Here is a 26,956-nt window from a genome sequence, read left to right on the forward strand (position 1 = left end):
TTTTTTTTGTGGGGGGGGGGTTAAACAAGATGGACTTGCGTTTTTTTTGGCCAAGCAGACTATGTAAGTAGAGATAGATAGATAGATAGATAGATAGATACCCAAACCAGCATTTTAGCTTACACATGATTGAACGTTCAAAATCAGCAGAGCTTCCCCTCATTTCAAATGTTAGCCTCAAATTTACAGCGACTGCACTTCCAAGTGCACTTGCAGTGCTTTAAAAATTGCACTTGAAGTTAGCATATTTATATTAACATGAACGTGTGTTTTGTAAATAACCCCCATAGTCTTTTGACATGTACCTGCCTACTCACAAATAAACTCAGTTTTTTTAAGCCAAAAAAAAAAAAAAAATTACAATATTTTTGGAAATAATAAATATTTATTTTTAGTCTGTACAAAACAAAATCAAGAGGGAGGCAACACTGGAGACAATTTTGAAGTTTGTGAAGCCTTTTGTCCCTAGGCACACATCAAGTCAGTGGCCACCAAAATTCAGATCCTGTGTAACATGAAAATAGGGAGCACAACATGGTCCTAGAATCCCAAAGACCAGGAACAGCAGCAGATGAGATCTATGTCCCCAGACTGTGGTACTACAACAGCCTACGTCTTCTGTCAGAGCAGACTGAAGCCAGGCAGTCACTTCCGACTCTTCCGTCTAGCCTTCCCTCCACGCTTCGCTGGAGGCTGTGCCTCTGGTGGTGGACTTGTGGTAGGAGGAGGAGGAGGAGGAGGAGGAGGAGGAGGAGGAGGAGCAGTAGGGTCTGTGTTATACAGTCTGGTGGTCGGTGTTAGCTCACCCTTCAGACCCCGTTGAATCGCATCAAAAAATGGCTTCGCACAAGTTGCGCTGTGCCTTCTCCATTTCTAGCAACTTGCTTGCCAAATATGTACCGTAGGCCTCCTCAGGATTGGGGGGTTTGCTCAGCACTTGGGTGGCTTGGCGTATAAGTGCCAATGACTCCTCCTCTGTCCGTGTCATCCTCCTGGGCCTTTTGCTGGCTAGGCGGAGGGGAGGGACCTGACTTTCGGTCCGACTCCTGCTGGGCCCAGCTAGTTCCTGTGTGTGGCTGGTCCCGGCCTCCTCCTCCATACCACTGGTCCCGGCCTCCTCCTGGGTGAGCTCATCCTGTGTAAAAAACAAAGAAATCAATAAATAAAATATGTCTATATTTTGAAATCATCAATCACTAACAATTTTACAGTTCTCACTTGCAAATACATTTGTCTTGAAATACAAAAGGCTATCATTTTGACACCATCATTTTTCCATCAGTTCACCAAGATTTGAGCCACATTTGTGGAAACTACTGTATCCTTATATCTAATTTAATTTGTGATGAAATCCTAGATTTGGAAGCAATTCAAACATTGAACTTTACATCATTAATATTTGAGCAATCCTAACTTTAGAAACTAAAATATACCTGGCTCCAGCTGGGCGCATCAACTTCGTCCAGCAAGGAAGGGTCTGGATCTTCCCGGGGTGGCTCACCTGAGGTGGAGGGAAGGGTGGAGGGAAGGGTAGACGGAAGAGTGGAAAGTGACTGCCTGGCTTCTGACGTGTCATCCAGAAAACGCAGCCTGTCGTAATACCACAGCCTAGGTACATATATCTGATCTGCTGCTGCTCCTGATGTTTGGGACTCTAGGATCTTGTTGCGCTCCCGCCTATACATGTTACGCAGGCTCTGAATTTTGGAGCTCACAAAGTTAAGGTCTGCCTGGGGGAGTCGGGTTTTCACAAACGTCAAAATTGTCCCCAATGTCTTCCTCCGGCCAGGACGGCTTGAATATAGTGGGTGCTTGGAATCCCACAGGCTCCTGTGCATCTCAAACATATCTATAAATGTTGAGAGGAATGCCTCCTCCTTAAAGGGGTCCGGAGTGCACTTTTGCATTTTGATTTCTGAAAAAAAAACAAAAAACAAAAAAAAAACATAAATACTAATGTCAGACCAAATGCACACTATTTATATTGTGACAATGTAGGCGAGACACACACTACACCCACACTACCCCCACACACACACTACCACACACACTACCCCCCCACACACACACTACCCCCCCACACACACACTACCCCCCCATACACCCACCCCCACCCCCACACACACTACCACACACACTACCCCCCCACACACCCACCCCCACCCCCACACACACTACCACACACACTACCCCCCCACACACACACTACCCCCCCCCCACACACACTACCCCCCATACACCCACCCCCACCCCCACACTACCACACAAAACACCAACCCCACTCAACCACCAACCCACATTAAAATCAACTAACCATCCACAAGGTGAAATCCCACTATATACATTCCTAACGCAGGCCTAAAACCCTAGAAATAAAAAGATAACCATCTTACCGTCACGTGTATCACTCGCTGCTTCCGTTCGGACAAACGTACGGGCTCGCGGTAACGCTTTATATACAGCGCATGCGTTCAAGCTCCACCTGCGTCGCCCACGTTGCCCGCCCCTGACGTTCCGTGTGACCGTATTTCCCCGCCCCTTTTACCCTCGTTCCGCTGTGGGAGATTGAATAGATGAAAATGGCGGACGGATTTTCAGTGAGCAGCGCGGAGGAAAGCCCTGAACCCCATGCTTCCGGAGCAAGGAAGAGGTATAAGGCCACAAACATGGCCTTTGAAGAGATGGTGGAGATGGTGGATATACTGAGAAGGGAGGATTACGATGGGGAAAATGGCCCGTATCCCAAACCCAATATCAGAAAAAATGGCATCATGATGATAGTTGTGAGCACTTTGGAAAGCAAATTTGGGGTCCCAAGAGCCAAAGATCAGCTCCGGAAACGATGGTCCGACATCAAATCCAGGGAGCCGGACCAATACAGGAGAATCAAAAAGGCCCTGAAAAAAAGTGAGTACTCCGCGCTTATCGTGACGGTCGGACATAATCGTTCGTATAGATGTATACGATATATTTGTAAATCTGGCGAATTTGATCGTTCGTGTGGTTAATAGTTCATGTAATGAGCGAATATACTCGTTCATATATGTGGACGTAAATAGCATGAATTTGTATATGGTGTAAATTTATCTGGTGTTGGATTAGATTTTAATTAGTTAATAATTTTTTTTGTATTGTTCATGATAAACTGAATTGTCACACTTAGTTTAGGATATCTTTGTGTACATGTCTTTATAGCTGCAGCTGTTTCATAAATTTATTCAGTGTAATGTAGTCTAAATAAAAAAAAGAGATAGATAGATAGATAGATAGATAGATAGATAGATAGATAGATAGATAGATAGATAGATAGATAGATAGATAGATAGATAGATAGATAGATAGATAGATAGATAGGTAGATAAAATGCTGGTTCAACATCTGGACTGGGAATCATTTAGTGTAGTTTGGGACATCATAGAACATTTTTTGACATAATCACAGACAGGTACTCCAGGGGATGATTCAAGTGTGTCCGTCTGTGAAACTTGGACAAAAGATATAAAGTATCGCAGTTTGGTTAAAGGCTAGGTTCACATTGCTGCAATGTACGAGATCGAATGTGATTTGCACCGCACTGCAGTGCAAATCACATGTGATCTCTGTGTGATGCGATTTCAGCCATACATATAGTATGGCTGAATTTGCATCGCATCCGGCCCAAACTTGTACATGGCCCTTTTTTTAGTCCACAGCAGAATCGGATCACATGGGTGTTCACACCATGTGGTCCGATTCCTGTCCGAGTTTAAAGATTGCACTGTGATATGAGAAATAATTTGGAGGTGCCGATAAAACTTTACACTGACACTCCCAGCAGGTCACATAGGGCAGTGCGAACTGCCTCCGGGAGGCATGCGATGCGTGAAACCACAGTAGATTTGCAGCGTTCGCACATCGCAGCAGTCTGAACACAGCCTAACTAAAAAAATGTCATTTTAATGATGTATTAAACTAGGATCTTGTAATAACCAGCTAATAATTGTACACCACTTCAAACCAATGTTTCATATTCCAATTTCTGAACTCAAATATCACTATGCTTAAAAGTATACCTTTTTTGTGTTTTTTCATTCTCATAGGGGAACAAAGACTCAGACAAGAGGTGGAGCAGCCCAGGACCCCCCGACCTCACCAGCCTGATTGGGCAGTTAGCCCAAGCCCAGTGTCCGAGCTGGAGCAGCCCAGCCCAGTGTCAGAGCTGGAGCAGCCCAGCCCAGTGTCAGAGCTGGAGCAGCCCAGTCCAGGGCTAGATGTGGAGGAGGAAGAGGTGGTGGAGATACGCACCCCACAAAGTGAGTGTCTGACAACCCAGCTTAAGGTAAACAATTAATGGCTGTATTTTTTAACACATTTTTTTATCTACACATGTTTTTAGGTGATGATCTGGTTGTGGAAGGACAAGCCGTGGAGCCATTTTCCTCTGACAGTGCCCAGAGACTGACTGGTCAGATCATGGCCTGGAATGGCAAGATTGATCAAATGCAGAACAAGATGCAAAACATGCAACGAGAACTGGACACTATGAGGCAGGAAATGAAGAACATGATCGATGTTTTAGGGAGAATCTAAGCCCCTTTTCCCTAAAACGAAAGATCGTGTTCTTCATTTCCTTATAAAAAAGTTTTTAATGTTTTTATAACATTGTTTTTAGAGGCCAAATTTTGAAGATGCACACGGTGTGTCAACATGTGCTATGTGCCATCAGAGGATCGCAATGTACGCATTTTGTGTTTGCAAACCCTTCCTCATTCTAGTATGTGAGAGGAAGGGATTGTACCCACCAAACACGTCCATTGATCACTCATGATGGTAGATAGCACATGTTGACATTACCAATTTTTGGTGTGCATCTTCAAAATTTGGCTTTACCCCTTGTTTTCTGTAAATAGTTAAAAATTCGATTTTATGTATTTTTTTTATTTTATTATATATATATATATATATATATATATATATATATATATATATTTATATGTTTACAAAAAAATTTTTTACAAAAACAAAACAAAACAAAAAGAAAAATATCTAAAAAAGAGGCACTGGTTGGAATGTGCACTATTAAAAATAAAAAAAAAAGATGTGTGTGTGTGTGTGTCTACTTCTTTCAATACTCAATACCAGTTTGGGAAGTCATTTTGTGTTTTCTGTCACAAAGGGCCTTATTTACTATTGGCAAAAACCACTTTGCAATACAAATGCACTAGGACAGGAATATGCAATTAGTGGAAATCCAGCTGTTGCAGAACTACAAGTCCCATGAAGCATAGCAAGACTGACAGCCACAAGCATGAGACCCAGAGGCATGATTGACTTGTAGTTTTGCACCAGCTGGAGATCGGCCAATTGCATATCCCTGAATTAGGAGAATGTAGGAGACAAGCACCTTGAAAAGCAAACAAGAACCAAACTTAAAAATGTGATCAGACAATACATATTTAAACAAAAAGAAATTTTTATTGGTCAGCTGGCATTGGAATAGCCCCCCTACCATTAAAATAGGTGACATACCGGTCACGCACCTCACGTGCTGTTTGGGGGGCTGAGCCAGGATGGGCATGATCCAGCCCTGTGAGTTCAGGTAATATTAGTCCGGCCTCAGGCCCAATTGGTTGCAGGTACTGGTTTCCAGAAAGTTTTCTTAAAAAGTTGTGCAAAATGCAGCAGCAAAGAATGACATAGTTCAGTTTGTACTCTGCCAAGTTTATTGCTGTCAAAAACAGACGGAACCGGCTGGCCATAATACCAAAGGCATTCTCCACAACCCTTCTTGCTCTGGCCAGCCGGTAATTAAAAACACTCCTCTCCGGGGTGAGGGTCCTTTGGGGGAAGGGCTTCATCAAATGGTCACTCAGACCAAACGCTTCATCAGCAAGAAAAACAAAAGGTAGACACTCCACATTATCAGCATCTGGTGGCAAGTCCAGGCCACCAGTGATGAGACGGTGGCAGAACACTCCTCCGTCAGACATCCGGCCGTTCTTCCCCACATCCACATACAGAAAGTCACATTGTGCTGACACCACCGCCATTAACACCACACTATGGAACCCCTTATAATTCCAATAGTAGGACCCCGAATGGGGTGGGGGCACAATCCTCACATGTTTCCCGTCGATCGCCCCTCCACAGTTGGGAAAGTCCCAACGGGCAGTGAATTGGGAAGCCACAGTCTGCCATTCCTGTGGCGTGGAAGGAAACTGGGGAGTCAAACACAGGAAAAAAAAAATTAGTCATTAAATCAAAACAATTCATAACAAATAAAACTCAAAAACATTTTGGAACAACAGTTAAACAGAAATATTGAAAATGTTTTTCTGCAAAAAAAAATAAAAAATAGACGGCCCAATTCACAAAATCACTCAGCCCTCTGATGAACCAGGGGACATAAGTTAGGTGGGTGAGTGGGGTGGGGGCCTAATTAATGAGTATACAATCCCTGCAACCAATTTGAGTGGGGTGGGGGCCTAATTAATGAGTATACAATCCCTGCAACCAATTTGAGTGGGGTGGGGGCCTAATTAATGAGTATACAATCCCTGCAACCAATTTGAGTGGGGTGGGGGCCTAATTAATGAGTATACAATCCCTGCAACCAATTTGAGTAGGGTGGGGGCCTAATTAATGAGTATACAATCCCTATATATATATATATATATATATATATATATACACACAAAGGGTGTATACAAAGAGTATACAAAGGATGGGGGGCAGTAAAACAGTACAATGGAGCTGACAATATGAATTGTCAGAGAAAAACAGTCTCGGCTGTGGGTGTATAGGGGCCCAGGATTGCATGCTGGGGACGTTAGTGAAAGCAAATATGCACGTGGGACACAAAAAGATAAAAGCTATAAAAAAATGACACAAAAAAAAAAAATACATAAAAAAAAAAATGCATGCATTCATATAAAGGGGACATTCACAGCATATTCCTGTCATGGATAATAAAAGTCATGATGAAATTAATACAAACATACAATGCATATAATGCAATATTAAAAGAACAAACTTACCTTCATATATTCCTTCTGCAGGACCCGAATAATGGCAGAACAGGTCTCTGGAATAATGATCCCCAGAGCCTGGGGGGAGATGCCTGTAGAGAACTTGAGGTCCTGAAGGCTTCTCCCTGTCGCCAAGTAGCGCAACGTGGCGATGAGCCTCTGCTCCGGAGTGATGGCTTGCCGCATGCAGGTATCCTGCCTGCTGATATAAGGGGTCAGCAAAGCCAGCAGACGGTGAAAAACGGGGTCCGTCATCCTGAGATAATTCCTGAAATCATCAGGATTATTCTCACGGATCTCACAGAGTAAAGGCATATGCGAGAATTGGTCACGCTGGCGCAACCAATTCTTTGTCCATGAACTCCTCCTCACCCTGTTCACAGACTGGGCTCGGGTCAAAGTATTAACCCCAACACCAAGCCCCAATATAGCACAAACTTGTTCCCAAGTACGTCCACTCTCCATGGCTTTGAAACGGTCGGCTGGACAAACAAGCTTAACTGAACGCACTGAAGAACAGCCAGACCTATGAAGAACGACCTGAAACCCAGAAACGAGCGGACCAGAAGCGCCTAACAACAGGTACCAACTGATCCACGCGTACCGAAAGACAGATACAAACCTCACAGGTAGACTGCGCCGCAGAAAACGGACAAATTAAGCTGAAGTCTGAAAAGCGTGAATCGTCTCTAACCAAACTTCTACTAACGCAAAGTCAGCAGAAGGAGCCCAAAGGGTGCTTTGCTGTGTCTTGGACTTCCTATTTCTAGTCCCGTCGTACGTGCTGTACGTCATCGCGCAAGCTTTCGTCGGACTGTTTGGCTATCCGTGTGTGGTCAAGTCCGTTCAGTGGAAAGTATGACGGACTGTCCGTCGGATTGTATGACGGACTAAGTAGGCCATACAGTCCGCTCGTGTGTACGCGGCCTTAGTTTTTTTCTTTTTTTATTAGGGTAAACATTTAACAAAACATTATAAGGAAAATTTATAATATGAAAAAGAACATTTTAAAAAACAATAAAAATGTGGCTTAGTTAAATTAGATGAGTTCAGTATGTGGTGAAAATCACCAGTCCTGGAGTCTCATAAGCATCTTATTTGGCGCCCTGTTTTCCCTTTGCAGCCCAGGGCACTGGTGTGATCGATCTTACAAGGATCCAGAGGATTAACAGCTGGTCGTGACTTCACAGGAACAGAAAATTTGATTATTCACAGTGGTAAGTGATGGTAATCCATTTCAAAGCTACAGCTTCTTCATCAGACTATGATTGGCTGGCAAACCTGGCAGTCTTAAATTCAGAGGAAATAGAAACAGAGAGATCTGATGGGCTGACTGGCCCATCAATCAAATAGACAGCTTTAAAGAGGTAGACGGTTGTAGACCGAAGTGAATGTAAATATGAGTAAAGAGTTTGCTGATTAATAGTGGATGATGATAATTTTATGACGTTTGAAGAAATTGATCAAATAATTAATTGATTAAATACATAAATATAAATGTATAAATATACCTCAGATATAAAATTAATACATTTGTATGAATAAATTAATTAACTAAAAAATGAAGAAAATTATTATTAAATTATTAACATCTGGTAATCAAATATTATAAATTATAATGAGTTAATAAAATGGTGAAAATGGAGGAAGGAAAGGAATATATGCTAGATATAATATTAAGGGTATATCTGTTATAAATTATGTCATGACCAAAAATACTTCTCAAAGGGATAAATCAAATGAAATCTTCAAATAATAAATGGTTAATGGATAATGATGGTGATACCTACTGAGTACATATGTGTGCATGTGGGAAAGCCTTATGTCCCCACTTCTAGATCTCGCCGTTCTTCTGAGTTCCCTCTCAGAACTCTGTTCTATACACACTTCCCTTCCTAAGTCTCTCTATCTTCTACTTCCCACATTCCTACCACTCTTTCTCTAGCACCAGCCCCATCCCTATCTCCCTACTTTCCACCTCCTACCCTTCTCAATCCTCCTTCACCTATACCACTCCCATCCATATCCCTACCCTTATCCCCACCCCACTTACTTTTCATGTGGAGATGTGTTTCCATTGAATTAAAAGGTGTTTACCAGAAAAGCGATCACTTATACTTGGGAAAATGAAATGGAATTTTAATACTATGGACAGTTTTCAATGTCTCTTTCATCTTTGGTCTGGACACATCTACTGGATTCTCCTCAACAACCTACAGGAGCCTCTGAATTATTAAAAATCAACTTTTATCCTTATGCCTATATGGCACTTTAGGATTTATACACCCAGATGCCAGAGACCACCATGATACTCAAGACTTGACTATTTCATCTGAGATCTGCTTAGCCTGGGTGGAAACATCATTGAACCAACAGTGATCCAGTGCTGATCACCGGATCGAGCAAAATTAGATATCTACTAACAATTTACCAAACACCTTACCAATGACCCTATGAAAAGACCACAAATATGTAATTAGGGGCGAATTTCTAGAACTCCAGATGTAAATACAGCTGACACACAAAAACACAGCATCATTCACCTGCCAAATTGCAAACCTAGAGCCTACATAAAAATCGCTCCTAGACTCCCACTTGCACCAATTAACACATGGCTATATGAAACTCCTGGAGCACATAAATACAAAATTACAATACTTTACGAAGCAAATTATTAATAATATGACTATAACAATAAAAGCAGCAAAATGTTAGTGTGAGCCCTTAAAAACAAAACTGCAGCATAAACTGTTAACTACATACAGGATGTACAAGGAATATCATTTTATAAATCTGAAGGTATTGCATCTCAATTTAGAACATATTATTACAAAACCATGTACAACTTACCCCCCATGCTGTCAAGTTTATCACCCTCATAACATCTTGCAGCTAAAATAGCAATCTCAAATGCAATTTCAAATCAAACAGCCTTCTTTTTGTCAAAGTATAGCCCTAAGAATTTCCCAGAGGACATGGTAGAAGACCTAGAAATCCCAACCAGTCAGAAGTGGTGCAAAAAGCTCTCTGTCAACTAGACCGAGGGAAAGCACAGGCGTGTATAGCTATAAAGCTTTTGGAAAAAATCCTACCACTTTATTTCCTGAACCATTTGATCTACCTAAAGACACAATCTCAACATCCCGCTACTTGTTGGGGGCTCACATTACAGTTATTCCAAAAGAGAGCAAGAACCACAGCCTCATAGGCCCATATTTTTACTAGATGTGGATATGAAGATCCACACTAAGATATCAGTTAATCTCTTGATACCTTTGATTCCCTAAAGATTTATCTCCAGGAGAGAAGCTCAGAATAACACAACCAAACCCATTCATTGCCATGATTGGGAGAAAAACCAAAAACACTCTCCTTCCGGTCACACTTTGCCATCTGGTCATATGAGACAACAGACCAGTGGAACCCTGCCGAACTCTTTCCACATTCAAAATGGACAAGCCATGCTTGTCCTTCATTATATGTCAAGACAAAATAAATAAATAAATAATGTTGCATCCCTTTAAACATGCTGTAAATACAAAAAAAAAATATATATATATATATATATATATATATATATATATATATATATGTATATATAATGTGCTCCCACTTTCCTCTTTGACATTACAGCACAGTGCATTTTTGGATCTGAACTCCCAAGTATGTATTGTCAGCTTTGCCTATTTCATGACATAAAGTGTTCATGGTGGTAAGGAAATGAAAGCGAGAGTAACATTAATGCATCCAAAATGTATACGATGGTATGATAAAAATAAATCAGAGGAACATATATTAACATCACAAATCAATGTAGCAATATGGCTGAAGGTGGTCACCAATATACGGCTGCAAAATATATGCCCATTGTCTAAGGTGTAGTCATTGCCACCTACAGTGGTGTGAAAAAGTGTTTGCCCCCTTCCTCATTTCCTGTTCCTTTGCATGTTTGTCACACTTAAGTGTTTCGGAACATCAAACCAATTTAAACAATAGTCAAGGACAACACAAGTAAACACAAAATGCAATTTGTAAATGAAGGTGTTTATTATTAAAGGTGAAAAAAGATCCAAACCATCATGGCCCTGTGTGAAAAAGTGATTGCCCCCTAAACCTAATAACTGGTTGGGCCACCCTTAGCAGCAACAACTGCAACCAAGCGTTTGCGGTAACGTGCAATGAGGCTTTTACAGCGTCCTGGAGGAATTTTGGCCCACTCATCTTTGCAGAATTGTCCTAATTCAGTTACATTAGAGGGTTTTCGAGCATGAACGGCCTTTTTAAGGTCATACCACAACATCTCAATAGGATTCAGGTCAGGACTTTGGCTAGGCCACTCCAAAGTCTTCATTTTGTTTTTCTTCAGCCATTCGGTGGTGGACTTGCTGGTGTGTTTAGGATCATTGTCCTGCTGCAGAACCCAAGTTCGTTTCAGCTTGAGTACACGAACAGATGGTCGGACATTCTCCTTCAGGATCTCTTGGTAGACAGCAGAATTCATATCACGGCAAGTCTTCCAGGTCCTGAAGCAGCAAAACAGCCCCAGACCATCACACTACCACCACCATATTTTACTGTTGGTATAATGTTCTTTTTATGAAATGCAGTGTTCCTTCTACACCAGATATACTTGGACACACACCTTCCAAAGAGTTCCACTTTTGTCTCATCGGTCCACAGAATGTTGTCCCAAAAGTCTTGGGGATCATCAAGATGTGTTGTGGAGAAATTGAGACGAGCTTTGATGTTCTTTTTGCTCAGCAGTGGTTTTCTCCTTGGAACTCTGCCATGCAGGCCATTTTTGCCCAGTCTTTTCCTGATGGTGGAGGCATGAACGCTGACCTTAACTGAGGCAAGTGAGGCCTGCAGTTCCTTGGACGTTGTTGTGGGGTCTTTTGTGACCTCTTGGATGAGTCGTCGCTGCGCTCTTGGGGTAATTTTGGGCGGCCGGCCACTCCTGGGAAGGTTCACCACTGTTCCATGTCTTCGCCATTTGTGGATAATGGCTCTCACTGTGGTTCGCTGGATTCCCAAAGCTTTGGAAATGGCTTTATAACCCTTTCCAGACTGATAGATCTCAATTACTTTCTTTCTCAATTGTTCCTGAATTTCTTTGGGTCTCGGCATGATGTGTAGCTTTTAAGGATCTTCTGGTGGACCTTACTGTGTCAAGCAGCTCCTATTTAAGTGATGCCTTGATTGTGAACAGGTGTGGCAATAATCAGGCCTGGGTGTGGCTAGAGAAATTGAACTCAGGTGTGGACAACCACAGTTATAGTATGTTTTAAGAAGGGGGGGCAATCACTTTTCCACACAGGGCCATGATGGTTTGGATTTTTTTTCACCTTTAATAATAAACACCTTCATTTACAAATTGCATTTTGTGTTTACTTTGTTGTCCTTGACTATTGTTTAAATTGGTTTGATGTTCTGAAACACTTAAGTGTGACAAACATGCAAAGGAACAGGAAATGAGGAAGGGGGCAAACACTTTTTCACACCACTGTATATAATGCTCCTGCTAACTAAAGGTACTCTAGCCAGATTCTACTAATGCTCCATTATTTATAAATGACTCAAGATGTTTTAGAAAAAGGTCTATTTCTCCCTCCATATGGTCACAAACAGAGAAATAATGTACAAGTTAATTTATGTGTCACAAACCTCTTTACTAATATGGAAAATCATCTCTGTTGCAGCAGGAATACAAACAGTGACTACAGCATTTAATAAGAAAAAAGTATTCAAAGGAGAGACAGCTGAAACTAAATGCTGCTCTGCAAGTCATGCAAGGACAATACACTAGGAACAATACATATTATATATCTGTGCTCATATTTATCTACTTCTGAACATATTTCTCTCCAAATTCTGCAGTATCTTATAACCTCTGTACCACCCTAGCAATTAAAGTGGCTTTATCATCTTCATCATTCATAACACATTCACTTCCACTAGCCCAATTTTCTTGGTTGCCTTTTTTCCATTAAAGCTTTTACCATTCTCTCTTTTTTTTTTTTTTTTTTTTTAAGGCATGGACAGAGAAGCACACATTAATATTATCCTGATTCTAACTAACGTGTGGTAATACAGAAGAGTAGCATTAAAGCTGGAAATTCTGCTTTGCAGTGGGGCAAGCATATACTGCAAGCTGTTCATCAACAGTAGGTCTAAGGGCATGGAAAATAGCATTTATTTACCCAATCCTCTACTCCTCTATATTGCTAAACCAGTCTTCTCCCACATAAGTAATCCTGGCCTAAGTGCATCTTTGTGTACCTAAAAATGGAGACAAAGTTGTTAACAAGTTAAATTTTTAAATACAAGCTGCTTTGCCAGCACCAACTAAATAAGATATGGTTTCAACAAGAGACCTTCTTTAAACAAGGCTCAAAATTGATGACCTCTTTCAGTTCGACTTTCGTGCTTATCGTCTGTTTTTATTGCTTTTCTGGGATTAAGATGCTAATAAGGGATTCTGACTTTACTCTAATCGCACTAGTGGCATGTGATGGGTGAGGGTCTCAGAAAGTACTGAGTCCAGTGACAGCTGGACAGTTATGGTAATATTTTCATCTTGTCATTTTCATTATGTCTTTGTTTATTCTTTATGTAACACACCCCACGTAGGAGCTACAGATGAACAAGGATCCCCCATTCCTGCACAGCCAGGCACACCAAATGTCTATAAGCACGCAGAGTCAGAGAACAGTCTGTAGCTTTGCTTTTTTGTGTTTTATTAGGGGGTTAAAAACTTGGATGGGGATAGGAGGGTTATGGGATACCCACTTGACTTCAGCAAAACTTCAGGGAAAACTTCCTATATACAGATATATACAGCCTCCTCCTCAGCTATCCTCCTGCACACACTTCCACTGATTCACCCTGATGGAAATAACAGACTCCTCATCAGCTCAGCAGAAGCCGGTTATAGGCAGGAACTCACAGTCCTTTATGATAGCACATGTTAAATGAAACAGTGTGTAGACTCTCCCTCTGCTTCTTTTGTGGCCACTGATCCCAGTACTACCTCTTCAGGAAATGCCATCCCACCTGGCTGCAACTGCCTCTTTACCAGCCCTCCTGACTGCCTTTCTGCCCCAGTCTGCTCAACTGACTCTTCTCCAGCCTACCTGGCTGACTCTCTGGAAATCTCCCAGGGAAAAAGTTAGAAGAAGCCCACTGCTATCTTCAAGGGAGAATGGCTACATGTGGCAGGCACCCCCCTTTGTTAATTTCCACCAGTGTTGAACTACTCACACTGTCCTTTCTTTGCTCTTATGCCTCCAGGTAAGCTTCCTCCCTTGTGTCTTTGGCAGGATCCTTCCAGTACCCCAGCCCCAGCCCAAGACAGGACACTGACTCAGACTTAAGAAGACTTAAAATGGATGTAAACCTGATTCATGAAATTTTACCTAACCACATATATCTGTAGTTTTTTTCTTATCTCTCTACAATGCCCTAAGTCCCGTGTCTTCCTGCTGCTCCATTCTTCTGTTATCAGCATGATCATTTCTGACAACTGAGATAAAACCAGCTTGAAATTTTTGTCATGAGTTCTATAAATAGATTAGCATAGAGCTGGTGTATTAAAAGCACAGCTCTCCACATTCCTTACTTCCTTTGCCTATGTGGAGTGGGGGGGTGTGCCATTCCTCCAATCAGCTGTTACTTATTATACGCCAAGACTTCACTCCCAGCGCTGAACAGGAAGAGAACATTTCTAGCACTATGGGCACTTTTTAAAGATTATAGCAAGTTCAAGACAGCAGATATGCATGTAAACTTATGTAGGGAGATTTGGTTCATCTCTGTGTATCATCTGAGGCTGTTCACTTCACTGGGCAGTGGCGTTGCTAGGGGGTGGCTATTGAGTCTCTTGCCACAGGGATCCCTGCCTAACCAGCAGGCCATGGCCTTTCTGCAGCCTGGCCACAAATGTGGTGGGCCGGCTGCATGAGAGAGCCAGGCAGGAGGATGAGAGCAGCAAGTATGTAAATGAGCCAGAGATGACATCATCTCAGCCTGCCAACCCCGCATCTCCACTCTCTTTCCCTTACTCTGAACCAACATGTCCTGTCTGGTCTATCCAGCAGTCAGCTTCTGATCCTCCCCTAATGGTCTCTTCAGTCCATTCTTCAGTGGAGCCCTTCATGGATAAGCAGGGTATGGTGACCTTGCGACTGCTGACAGGTATTTCACACACACTCATATTCCCTTGGCATCCCTGGTGTGTGCAGTGCGGCCAGAAGGCCTGCTGAGCCATGCATCTGGGGATTATAAGTTCTGCACACACACATAAGAGCAACCATATTGGACTATCAATCATTGTTTTTAATAAAGTGAATTCTGTTCTTTTTTTTTATTTGTACTTTGGCTACCTTGCTCTTTTTGCTTGCGGTTCCTGTAAAAGCTCAGTATATGCAGTGGCGAATTACTCATGGATTCCCTGGGACAGACTGGGATGCTTGCAGTGACAAATGCCTTTTTTACACATGAATTTGCAAACTGTAACATTTCAGTGATGTTATTCATGGACTTTCAGTTTAGTTTGATTTGATTTAATTTAATTAGATTCAATCTGATTTCATTTTATTTATTGAATTATTTATGTATCTAATTAATTTTCATCAATTCAATTAAATTTAATTGATTTACCTTATGTATTTTTTTTAAATAATATATTTTTTTATTTATTTACATATTTTTCTCCTTTTTCGTTTGTGAAAGTTCTTTTTCTGGCTGAGAAGTCATTTTAACTGTAGTTTTTTGTTAGCAGCGGGCACCAGTATCACTATCTGCTGCCTGCCATGATCTCCAAATTGTAAACTGGTCATTGCCAGTGTTAGCGGTGGCTGCCATTCTACCCACCGTCCAGCTGTGAGTCATTATATATTACAATGTAACAATAGAAATAATGTGCTTCAATCACCCTGACACCATATCAACCATGGTGCCATGAAGAAGATATTAAATGCTGCGCCCCCCCCCCCCACCGGCTTGCAAAACGGTTGGTGACCGCTGCTATGGGCTCTAGCCCCAGATCTTTTGCAGATCTAACAATGCCCCTGTCACTGGGTATATGTGTATATGTGAGGGTTTACATCCACTTTAACCACTTCCCACCTGGGCCACTGCACATAAATAGCTGGGTGGACATTCCTAAATGTCCTTCAGATGGAGGGGGGTCGAGGGTGTCCCCCAGACACACTGCATCTCGGATAGGCAGGAGGGCTCTGTGTTTTGCCCTTCTGATCACATGATGGCTGTATCCAATCACAGCCATCGTGTGATGTAAATAGCCCGGGGAGACATCACAAATAGCGGGATCGTGCGGTGCGATCCTGATGTGCCTGTGTCCCCCAGAGACAGGACAACATGCACGGCAGGAGGGTTCTGTGATTGGCCCTCCTGATCACATGAAGATTGTGTCCAATCACAGCCGGCATGTAATGTAAGCAGAGAGCCATTGCCCAGCAATCGCTCTGCTTCTCCTCACACAGAATCAGTGAGAAGGAAAGTGGATCTGAGAGCTGGGATCAGTGTGTATGAGCTGTTTTTTAAAGCTTTTTACACACTGATCACCCAGCTAGTGTCCCCAAACAGTGTCCCCAACACAGTGAAAACACCAACACCTGTCCCAATAAACACATGTCCAACACCTGTGCCAATAAGCACATGTCCCACATCTGTCCCAGTAAACACCTGTTCCACATCTGTCCCAGTAAACATCTGTCCCACATCTGTCCCATCACACATCTATCCCAGTAAATATCTGTCCCAGTAAACATCTGTCCCAGTTAACATCTGTCCTAATCTGTCTCAGTAAACATCTGCTACACTGAACATCTGTCCGTGATCATCTGGTGCACATCTGTTCATGATCATCTGGCGCACATCTGTTTATACCTTTAAAACACCTGATAGTGCTCCCGGCATATTGGACTTCTGTATGTGGCCAGGCTGTGTCAAAGTCTCACACATGTGGTATCACTATACTCGGGAGGAGTAGCAGAATGTATTTTGGGGTGTAATTTTTGCTATGTACATGCTATGTGTTAGAAAGATCTTATAAATTGACAATTTTGTGTAGAAAAAAAGTTTTTACTTTCTTTCCACATTTTCCAAAAACTTGTGGAAAAAAAGGACATGTTCAAAAGACTCAATATGCCTCGTAGAATATACATTAGGGGTTTTTCTTTCCAAAATTGGGTCATTTTGTGAGTAATTTCATTGTTTTGGTGCTCCAGGGCCTTCAAAAATGTGATAAGTAATCAGGAAACTAAATGTGTAATCTATGCTCCTAGAATGCCTGACGGTGCTCCCTGCATGCTGGGCCTTTCTATGTGGCCAGGCTGTGGAAATGTCCCACACATGTGGCATTGCCATACTCAGGAGGAGTAGAAGAATATATTTTGGGGTGTAATTGCAAGTTTATCTATGTCATGTGTGAGAAATAACTTGGTAATATGACAATTTTGTGGAAATAAAATAAAAATTACTAATTTTCCAAACTATTGTGGGCAAACAATTGTAACGTAAAAAAACTCAGTATGCCTCTTACTAAATACCTTGGACTGTCATCTTTACAAAAAGGGGTAATTTGGAGGGTATCTGAACTGTCCTGGCCATCAATGCACCAGGAATGATCAATTTTCACTAATACAGTTCTGCTCCTAAATTTACATACCCTGGCAGAATTTATGATTTCTTGGCCATTTTTCAGAGAATATGAATGATAACACAAAGACTTTTTGGCTGAAGCCATTTATTATCAATCAACCATGTTTACTCTTTAATCACAACAAAAACTACCCAAATGATCAAATGTTTACATAGTCTGGTGATTTTGGCCTGATAACATGCACACAAGTTGACACAAAGGGGTTTGAATGGCTATTAAAGGTAACCATCCTCACCTCTGATCTGTTTCCTTGTAATTAGTATGTGTGTATAAAAGGTCAATGGGTTTCTGGACTCCTGACAGAGCCTTGCATCTTTCATCCAGTGCTGTACTGACATTTCTGGATTCTGAGTCATAAGGAAAGCAAAAGAATTGTCAAAGGATCTGAGGAAATAGGTAGTTGAATTGTATAAAACAAGAAAGGGATATAAAAGGATATCCAAGGAATTGAGAATGCCAAACAGCAGTGTTTAAACTCTAATCAAGAAGTGGAAAATGAGGGGTTCTGTTGGACCAAACCACGGTCAGGTAGATCAACTCAAATTTCAACCACAACTGCCAGGAAATTGTTCGGGGTGCAAAGAAAAACCCACAAATAACTTCAGGTGAAATACAGGACTCTGAAAACATGTGGTGTGACAGTCAAGATGCACAATAAGGAGACCCTTGAAGAAAGATGGGCTGCATGTTCGATTTACCAGAAGAAAGCCATTACTATGCAAATGCCACAAAGTATCCTGTTTACAATATGCCAAACAGCATAGAGACAAACTCAAACCTTCTGGCACAAACTCATTTGGAATGATGAGACCAAAATTAAGCTTTTTGGCGACAACCATAAACACTTCATTTAGAGAGGATTCAACAAGGCCTTTGATGAAAGATACACCAATCCTACTGTGAAACACGGAGGTGGATCCCTGATGTTTTAGGGATGTGTGAGCTATAAAGGCACAGGAAATTTGGTCAAAATTGATGGCAAGATGAATGCAGTATGTTATCAAAAAATACTAGAGGAAAATTTGCATTCATCATCTAGGAAACTGCACATGGTATGTGCTTGGACATTCCAACATGACAATGATCCAAAACACAAGGCCAAGTCGACCTGTCATTGGCTACAGCAGAATAAAGTGAAGGTTCTGGAGTGAGCATCTCAGTCTCCTGACCTCAATATCATTGAGCCACTCTGGGGAGATCTCAAACTTGCAGTTCATGCAAGACAGCCCAAGAATTCACAGGAACTTGAGGCTTTTTGCCAAGAGGAATGTGCAGTTTTACCATCTGAGAAAATATAGAGCCTCATCCACAAATACCACAAAAGACTTCAAGCTGTCATTGATGTTAAAGGGGGCATGTAAACATTTGATCAGGGTTATTTGGGTAGCTTCTGTTGTGATTATGATTTAAAAAGAGTAAACACAGTTGATTGATAATAAGTGGCTTCAGCCAAACACTAACCATGAGTGAAAGAAAAGTTTTCACGTTTTTCATTATCTCTTAAAAATGGCCAAGAAATCATGCATTCTGCCATGGTATGTAAAACCTGAGCACAGCTGTATGTAGCCTAGCTTGTGGACTCTATAACTTTCACGCAAATCAATTATCATACACTTATCAGATTTTTTTTTTCTACCAAAGACATGTAGCAGTATACATTCTGGCCTAAATGTATGACGAAATTTGATTTGATTGGATTTCTTTTAAAACAGAAAGTAGAAAATGTTGTTTTTCAAATTTTTCACTTATATCACAAAAATTTAAAAACCCAGTGGTGATTAAATACCAGCAAAAGAAAGCTCTATTTGTGTGAACAAAATGATAAAAAAATTCATTTGGGTACAGTGTAGCATGACTGAGTAATTGTCATTGAAAATGCAAGAGCACTAAAAGCTGAAAATTGGTTTGGGAAGGAAGGGGGTGAAAGTGCCCAGAATTGAGGTGGTTAAGCAGCTTGCCTTTCCCAGGAAGGAAACAGACATGGACCCACCTCACTACCCATTGGCTGTATTTAGCACTTCTGGTCTTGGTTGTGGATGGTCTGTTGTGGAACTGCCGCCAGACACAAACAGGGGTCTGCAAGGATACTTCTACCCTTTCAGCTGATTCTGGCACCTCTGCCACCTCAGAAAGCACCTCCACATCTTCCTGGGATTCTCCCAACTCTCATTCCTCCTCCAAGCCACTTTGAGTTATCCACTCCTCCCATTCAACATCTATGGGCCCCCGAATTCTGCCTGCAGTCTGAGTGACCCCCATTCTATTGCCGCACCACTGCCACTTCCCTCTTGCTCACCTGAAGATAAGTTGTCTTCCTGCCTAGCTTCTTCCAGGGAGGGCTGACAGGGTGAACAGGCACAGCTGGCCTTCCAGAAACATCTCCTGACAGGTACTAGTTCTCTGGCCTAGCTGCGAGGCGAGGTGGACCTCTAGTCTTCCCCACAGATGTCACTCTTCTTTATGTGGGCGTCTCCATCCCTAGACTCAACCCCACCTTTTGTAGTTGCTCTTTGGCCCATTCCAGCCTTCCGGGACCTCTGTGGCTGTTTGCTTCAGAAACCTTACTGCAGATCTACACCGTAGGTGAGCAGTGAGCCTAATAAGAGGCTCATTGCAATGCCCATGCCAGATCAGGTACTGACAGCAGTAGTAGGTGTCCTGCAGCCAGCACACAACAGGCACAGCCTCTCCATTCCTTTCGATCCATCTGAGCACAAATACCCCCCCCCCCCCCCAGGCTCCAGCCACACACTGGTGTCTACCAGCATCTCCTCCAGCAACTCAGGCACCCAAGCCGCCACCGGGTACACTCAAACACCATCCGCCATCTTGCTCCTCTCTCTTCTTGTACAGAGGATCAGACAGCAGACATTTCCGTGTAGATTTTACTGTTCTCAGCAGGCTCTTGCAGCACACAGTCACTTTCCCCAGCTGTAAGAAATCCGCTGGCACTTTTAAACCATGGATGCACCCTCATCGGTTTCCACAGATAACAGCTCTGACTGATCAAGTAGGTCTTGACAAGGACACAAGTAGCCGGCCCAGCCACACTTGGCATACATTGCAGTACTGGCTCAGCAGCAACTCCCACTGGTTTCTATGAGCAATGGCACTTTCACACAGCACAGTCACAGTTTAGCAATGCACATAACTCCGCTTTCCTATTTCACCCCCCCCCCCCCCCTTTGTGGTCTTAGCTTTTTTCTTTCTTTTTTTGTGTTATTAGGGGGTTAATAAATTCAGCCACCTCTTCGAGCAATGCCAGCCCACCTGGCTGCAAATGCCTCTTTACCAGGCCTCCTGGCTGCCTCTCTGCACCAGTCTGCCTAACTGACTCTTCACGGATCCATCTAGCTACCCCTCTGGGGATCTCACAGGGACTAAAGCCCACTTTGTTAATTCCCACCAGTGTTGCACTACTTACACTGTCCTCTCTTTGCTCCCGTGACACCAAGAAAGCTTCCTCCCTTGTGTCTTTGGCAGGATCCTTCCAGCACCCAAGCCTGACCCAAGGCAGGACCCCCCCAGACTAAGGGGTTCACTGACAGCCTCCTCAACACTGCATCTCCATCTTCCATCAGACTGCCCCTGCTGGCATGAATTAATATTTAAATGCTCCCTGCCAGGCCAACTCCAGAGATTGGCCAGGGGCCTCCGAATATGCTGACCAGCCACTCCTAGTCTCCACCCATTATCTTCCAGAATGTTTTCCAACACTTTGGAAACAGGAGGAGGCATCAGAGAGCTACTGAGATGAGTTGTACAGCCCTGAACTCCAATAACCCTGAACCAAGTATAGACTCACAAATGTACAGCATGAGTCAGGATATGGTTTGCCTATTCTACTTCTACTCCTAGCACACACTAAAAGATGCTACAATTGATTCATAGAGCTAAAACAACTCACAAAATTTTAGTGTATGAGACACATCAAAGACTTGCAGAGTGAAGACCTGAATTCTTTCAGAGTTTCCATCCCCTACTGTTGCATTATGGCTTGGTGGCCAGTGGTTCGACTGTAGTTGTTGTTAGTAACCAAGAATGCACTGCAGGTGTAAGTGGGCAGGGTCAGATACTAGACATGTGCAGAGTAAAATATTTCGTTTCGGAATTTCGTTTTCGTCTGAAAACTTAATTTATTTAGTTACTCCCGAAATTCGTTTTTATTTATTTCGTTTTTCGTTCAAAAATTGCATTCGTCCGAAAATCCACATGAATTACGGTCGAATCTGTCTTGGAAGGCTTATGGTGTCTGTCGAATGTATAAAGAAGATTCGACGGAGCTAACTATATAGCATACTTTAGAACCCTATTAAAGTCTATGGGACTCCAACGTTCAAAATCTAAAGTGCTAATTTTAAAGGCTAATTTGCAAGTTACTGTCCTAAAAAGTGTTTGGGGACCCGGGTCCTGCCCCAGGGGACATGTATCAATGCAAAAAAAAGTTTTAAAAACGGCCGTTTTTTCGGGAGCAGTGATTTTAATAATGATTAAAGTGAAACAATAAAAGTGTAATATTCCTTTAAATTTCGTAGGGGGGGGTTGTCTATAGTATGCCTGTGAAGGGGCGCATGTTTCCCGTGCTTAGAATTGTCCCTGCACAAAGTGTCATTTATGCAGGAAAAAAAGTCCTTTAAAATCACTCGCAGCTATAATGAATTGTCGGCTCCCGTAATACAGAGAACACTCATTGAAAGTCATTGATAAAAAAATAAATAAATAAATAAAAAAAAAAGCGTGGGGGTCCCCCAAATTCAATTACCAGGCCCTTCAGGTCTGGTATGGATATTAAGGAGAACCCTGCCTCAAATTTAAGAAAAAATTTGACGTGGGGTTCCCCCTAAATATCCATAACCAGACCCTTCAGGTCTGGTATGGATATTAAGGGGAACCCCGCGTCAAATTAAAAAAAAAATTGACGTGGGGTTCCCCCTAAAAATCCATACCAGACCCTTTATCCGAGCACGCAACCTGGCAGGCCGCAGGAAAAGAGGGGGGGACGAGAGAGCGGCCCCCCCTCCCTCCTGAACCGTACCAGGCCACATGCCCTCAACATTGGGAGGATGCTTTGGGGGTCCGTGACCCCTCAAAGCACCTTGTCCCCATGTTGATGAGGACAAGGGCCTCATCCCCACAACCCTGGCCGGTGGTTGTGGAGGTCTGCGGGCGGGGGGCTTATCAGAATCTGGAATCCCCCTTTAACAAGGGGACCCCCAGATCCCGGCCCCCCCCCTGTTTGAAATGGTAAGGGGGTACAAAAGTACCCCTACCATTTCACAAAGAAAGTGTAAAAAATGTTTAAATAAAACAAACACACTTTTTAAAAATTCCTTTATTAAAAATAAAAAAAGATTCCAGCGGCGGTAATCCACTCTTGCTATCCAGCGACGGACGGTCAGCTCTCCATCGATGTCTAATGTCATCCAGCGCAGCGCAGCATCCTTCTTCTGTCTCCTCCACGGAGACACTGGAGGCATTCCGGCGCTGACATTTCTTATATACGGAGGGCGGGGCCACCCGTCACCTGACCCCGCCCCCCTCTGACGCAAGGGGAAACCCGGGGTTCCCCGTGACGTATGGGTGACCCCGCCCCCCTCTGATGTAACGGAAACCTGCCTGTGTTACATCAGAGGGGTGCGGGTCACCCCTACGTCACAGGGAACCCCGGGTTTCCCCTTGCGTCAGAGGGGGGCGGGGTCAGGTGACGGGTGGCCCCGCCCACCCTATATAAGAAACGTCAAGCCGCCGGAATGTCTGTAGTGTCTCCTCCACGGAGACAGAAGAAGGATGCTGCGCTGCGCTGGATGACATTAGACATCGATGGAGAGCTGACCGTCCGTCGCTGGATAGCAAGAGTGGATTACCGCCGCTGGAATCTTTTTTTTATTTTTAATAAAGGAATTTTTCAAAAGTGTGTTTGTTTTATTTAACCATTTTTTACACTTTCTTTGTGAAATGGTAGGGGTACTTTTGTACCCCCTTACCATTTCAAACAGGGGGGGGGCCGGGATCTGGGGGTCCCCTTGTTAAAGGGGGCTTCCAGATTCTGATAAGCCCCCCGCCCGCAGACCTCCACAACCACCGGCCAGGGTTGTGGGGATGAGGCCCTTGTCCTCATCAACATGGGGACAAGGTGCTTTGAGGGGTCACGGACCCCCAAAGCATCCTCCCAATGTTGAGGGCATGTGGCCTGGTACGGTTCAGGAGGGAGGGGGGGCCGCTCTCTCGTCCCCCCCTCTTTTCCTGCGGCCTGCCAGGTTGCGTGCTCGGATAAAGGGTCTGGTATGGATTTTTAGGGGGAACCCCATGTCAATTTTTTTTTAAATTTGATGCGGGGTTCCCCTTAATATCCATACCAGACCTGAAGGGTCTGGTTATGGATATTTAGGGGGAACCCCACGTCAAATTTTTTCTTAAATTTGAGGCAGGGTTCCCCTTAATATCCATACCAGACCTGAAGGGCCTGGAAATTGAATTTGGGGGACCCCCACGCTTTTTTATTTATTTATTTATTTATTTTTTTATCAATGACTTTCAATGAGTGTTCTCTGTATTACGGGAGCCGACAATTCATTATAGCTGCGAGTGATTTTAAAGGACTTTTTTTCCTGCATAAATGACACTTTGTGCAGGGACAATTCTAAGCACGGGAAACATGCGCCCCTTCACAGGCATACTATAGACAACCCCCCCCTACGAAATTTAAAGGAATATTACACTTTTATTGTTTCACTTTAATCATTATTAAAATCACTGCTCCCGAAAAAACGGCCGTTTTTAAAACTTTTTTTTGCATTGATACATGTCCCCTGGGGCAGGACCCGGGTCCCCAAACACTTTTTAGGACAGTAACTTGCAGAATCTTTTCTCTCTGTCAAATCTTTTTTCTCTGTCGAATATTTTCTCTATATAATCTTGGACTAATAGAGGTAAGGTTAAGCACATTCGACCACAGGTTCTATAGACAGATTGTTATCGTCAGAGTCATGTCGAATCTCCTATTCTATATCGAACTGTTGTAACAATGAAAACGAAAATAAAGCATTTATTTATGTCGGATCTTTCGTTTTTCGGATTTTGTGCTTTCGTTATCGTTTGTCAAAACGAAAACGAAAATAGCTGAAATTCGGACGAAAATGCATTCGGACGAAAACGAATGCACATGTCTATCAGATACTGTCTTTTTATCAGCGGGACCAATGGTGGTTTATAGAATACCAACAATCACAGCCCAGCCACTGGTCACAGCAGTGGATGAAACTCTGGTGGAGTTCAAATTTACACTCTGCAAGCCTTTGATGTAACTTACACACAGTGGATGAAACTCTAGTTGAGTTCAAATTTACGCTCTGCAAGCCTTTGATGTAACTTACACACAGAAAGTTGGAGGTGAGTGCATTTTTATTTTATGAATGAATAAATGATTAATTACTGTATGGAGTACATTTTTAATACATGAATGAAAAAATTATTAATTATTGCACAATGGTCTCAATGAGCCTACGCTTATAAAACATACCTAAGAAACCTTGCAACTGGAGACTTAACACAACCTTGTTGACTGACCCATTAACACTAGATCCAATCACGAATGCTATAAAAACATACTTCAGGGAAAATACCACAGGCATTGTCTAACCCCTTACTATTTGGGAGGTGCCCAAATGTGTGCTACAGGGCAAATTGATGACCCTAGCTTCACAAAAAAGAAAGCCTCTGAAAAAGAGTTGTTAGCACTACTAACCAAAGTACAAACACTAGAGGCGCAGCGCCAACTAACGGCAGCTATTAAAGTAGCAGATGACCTCTCCATGGCGCGCAAAGAACTACAGGCTAAACTAAACCTGCAAGCGAAACGAATATTATTTTTTTGTCGTAGTTTCTTTTACAAACATGATAATAAGAGTTGCACATTTTTGCCCAGAGCCTTAAGAGACAAGGGAAGCATGTGATAATGTCACCAAAACCATAAATCTCATACACGCGGAGAAGGCCTTTGACAGGGTCTCTTGGGACTACATGTCCGCGGTGTGCAGGCATATTGGTCTGTAATCCAATATGCTAGCCTGGATATCAGCTTTATACCTAATTCCTATGGCTAGATTGAAATTTAATGGCACTCTCTCAGAGATAAGAAATGGCACAAGACAAGGCTTCCCCTTGTCCCCAGTTTTGTTCATACTTATACTGAAACCATGCCTGCGCACCCTAAATGGAAACCCTTTTATCCAGGGCTTAACACTGGGGACCAAACACTACAAAGTAGCCGCTTATGCATCTTCTGTTTGTCCTCACACAATCCCACACATCAATCAATCCCTAATCTCTTAAAAGAATTTGAATTATTTGTATATGTCTCTAATTTTAAGGTCAACTATGAAAAATCTGAGGCTCTTAATATCTCCCTGGGCCCAAGGCCTCTACAGAGAACCAAATCGAACTGCCCATTCAAACGGGTGGAGACCGCACTCAAATATCTATTTTTGATAGATTTTTGGGATTTGGCTTATACCAACTTGACGACTCTTTATACCCAAAACTTCCATCCTATCTTACTAATGATACAACAGGACACGCGGCTCTGGAACCTTAAACCACTCTCATGGTTTGGATGAACCACTGCGGTAAAGTTGACTATCCTACCTAGGATACTGTACCTGTTTTACAACTTACTCATCTTACTGCCTAAAGGATTTTTTTCCCAATTAAATACTATTCTGAGGAAATTCATTTGTGCAGGGAAAAAAATCATGCATCAGCATGATGACCTTGTCAACACCAAAGACTGATTGAGGTATTAACCTACCAAACTTTAAACATTACTATTATGCGACACATCTAATGCGAATCATAGATTGGAACTGTCACGCCTCTTCCAAAGACTGCATAGGAATAGAAGGCCTACGGTCCACCACACCTCTGAGATTCCTACCATGGATACCCAAGGGAGCATGTCCCACAGACTTAACATTACATCCTACCATTGGACCGACACTGAGGGTCTTCCAAACAGTCATGCGACAGTTTGCCACAGCCTCAGCACCCAGCATACTGACACCACTGATTCACAATTAGGACTTTGCATTCGGTCATACCACCGTTTCTTTCCCTCATAGAGAAGATTTTACTCCTGTAATGGTTTCTCACTGTGTGGAGAAGGGTAGACTCAAAACCTTTGACCAACTACAGATAGAATTACAAGCGAATGGTACCCAGATGCATTGGATGTATGTTGGCGCTGCAGCTTTGATAAAGGTACTATGCT

This window comes from Lithobates pipiens, unplaced genomic scaffold (assembly GCF_037356315.1).
Source record: "Lithobates pipiens isolate NorthernLeopardFrog02 unplaced genomic scaffold, aLitPip1_a1.2 Scaffold_16, whole genome shotgun sequence".
Lineage (NCBI taxonomy): Eukaryota > Metazoa > Chordata > Amphibia > Anura > Ranidae > Lithobates > Lithobates pipiens.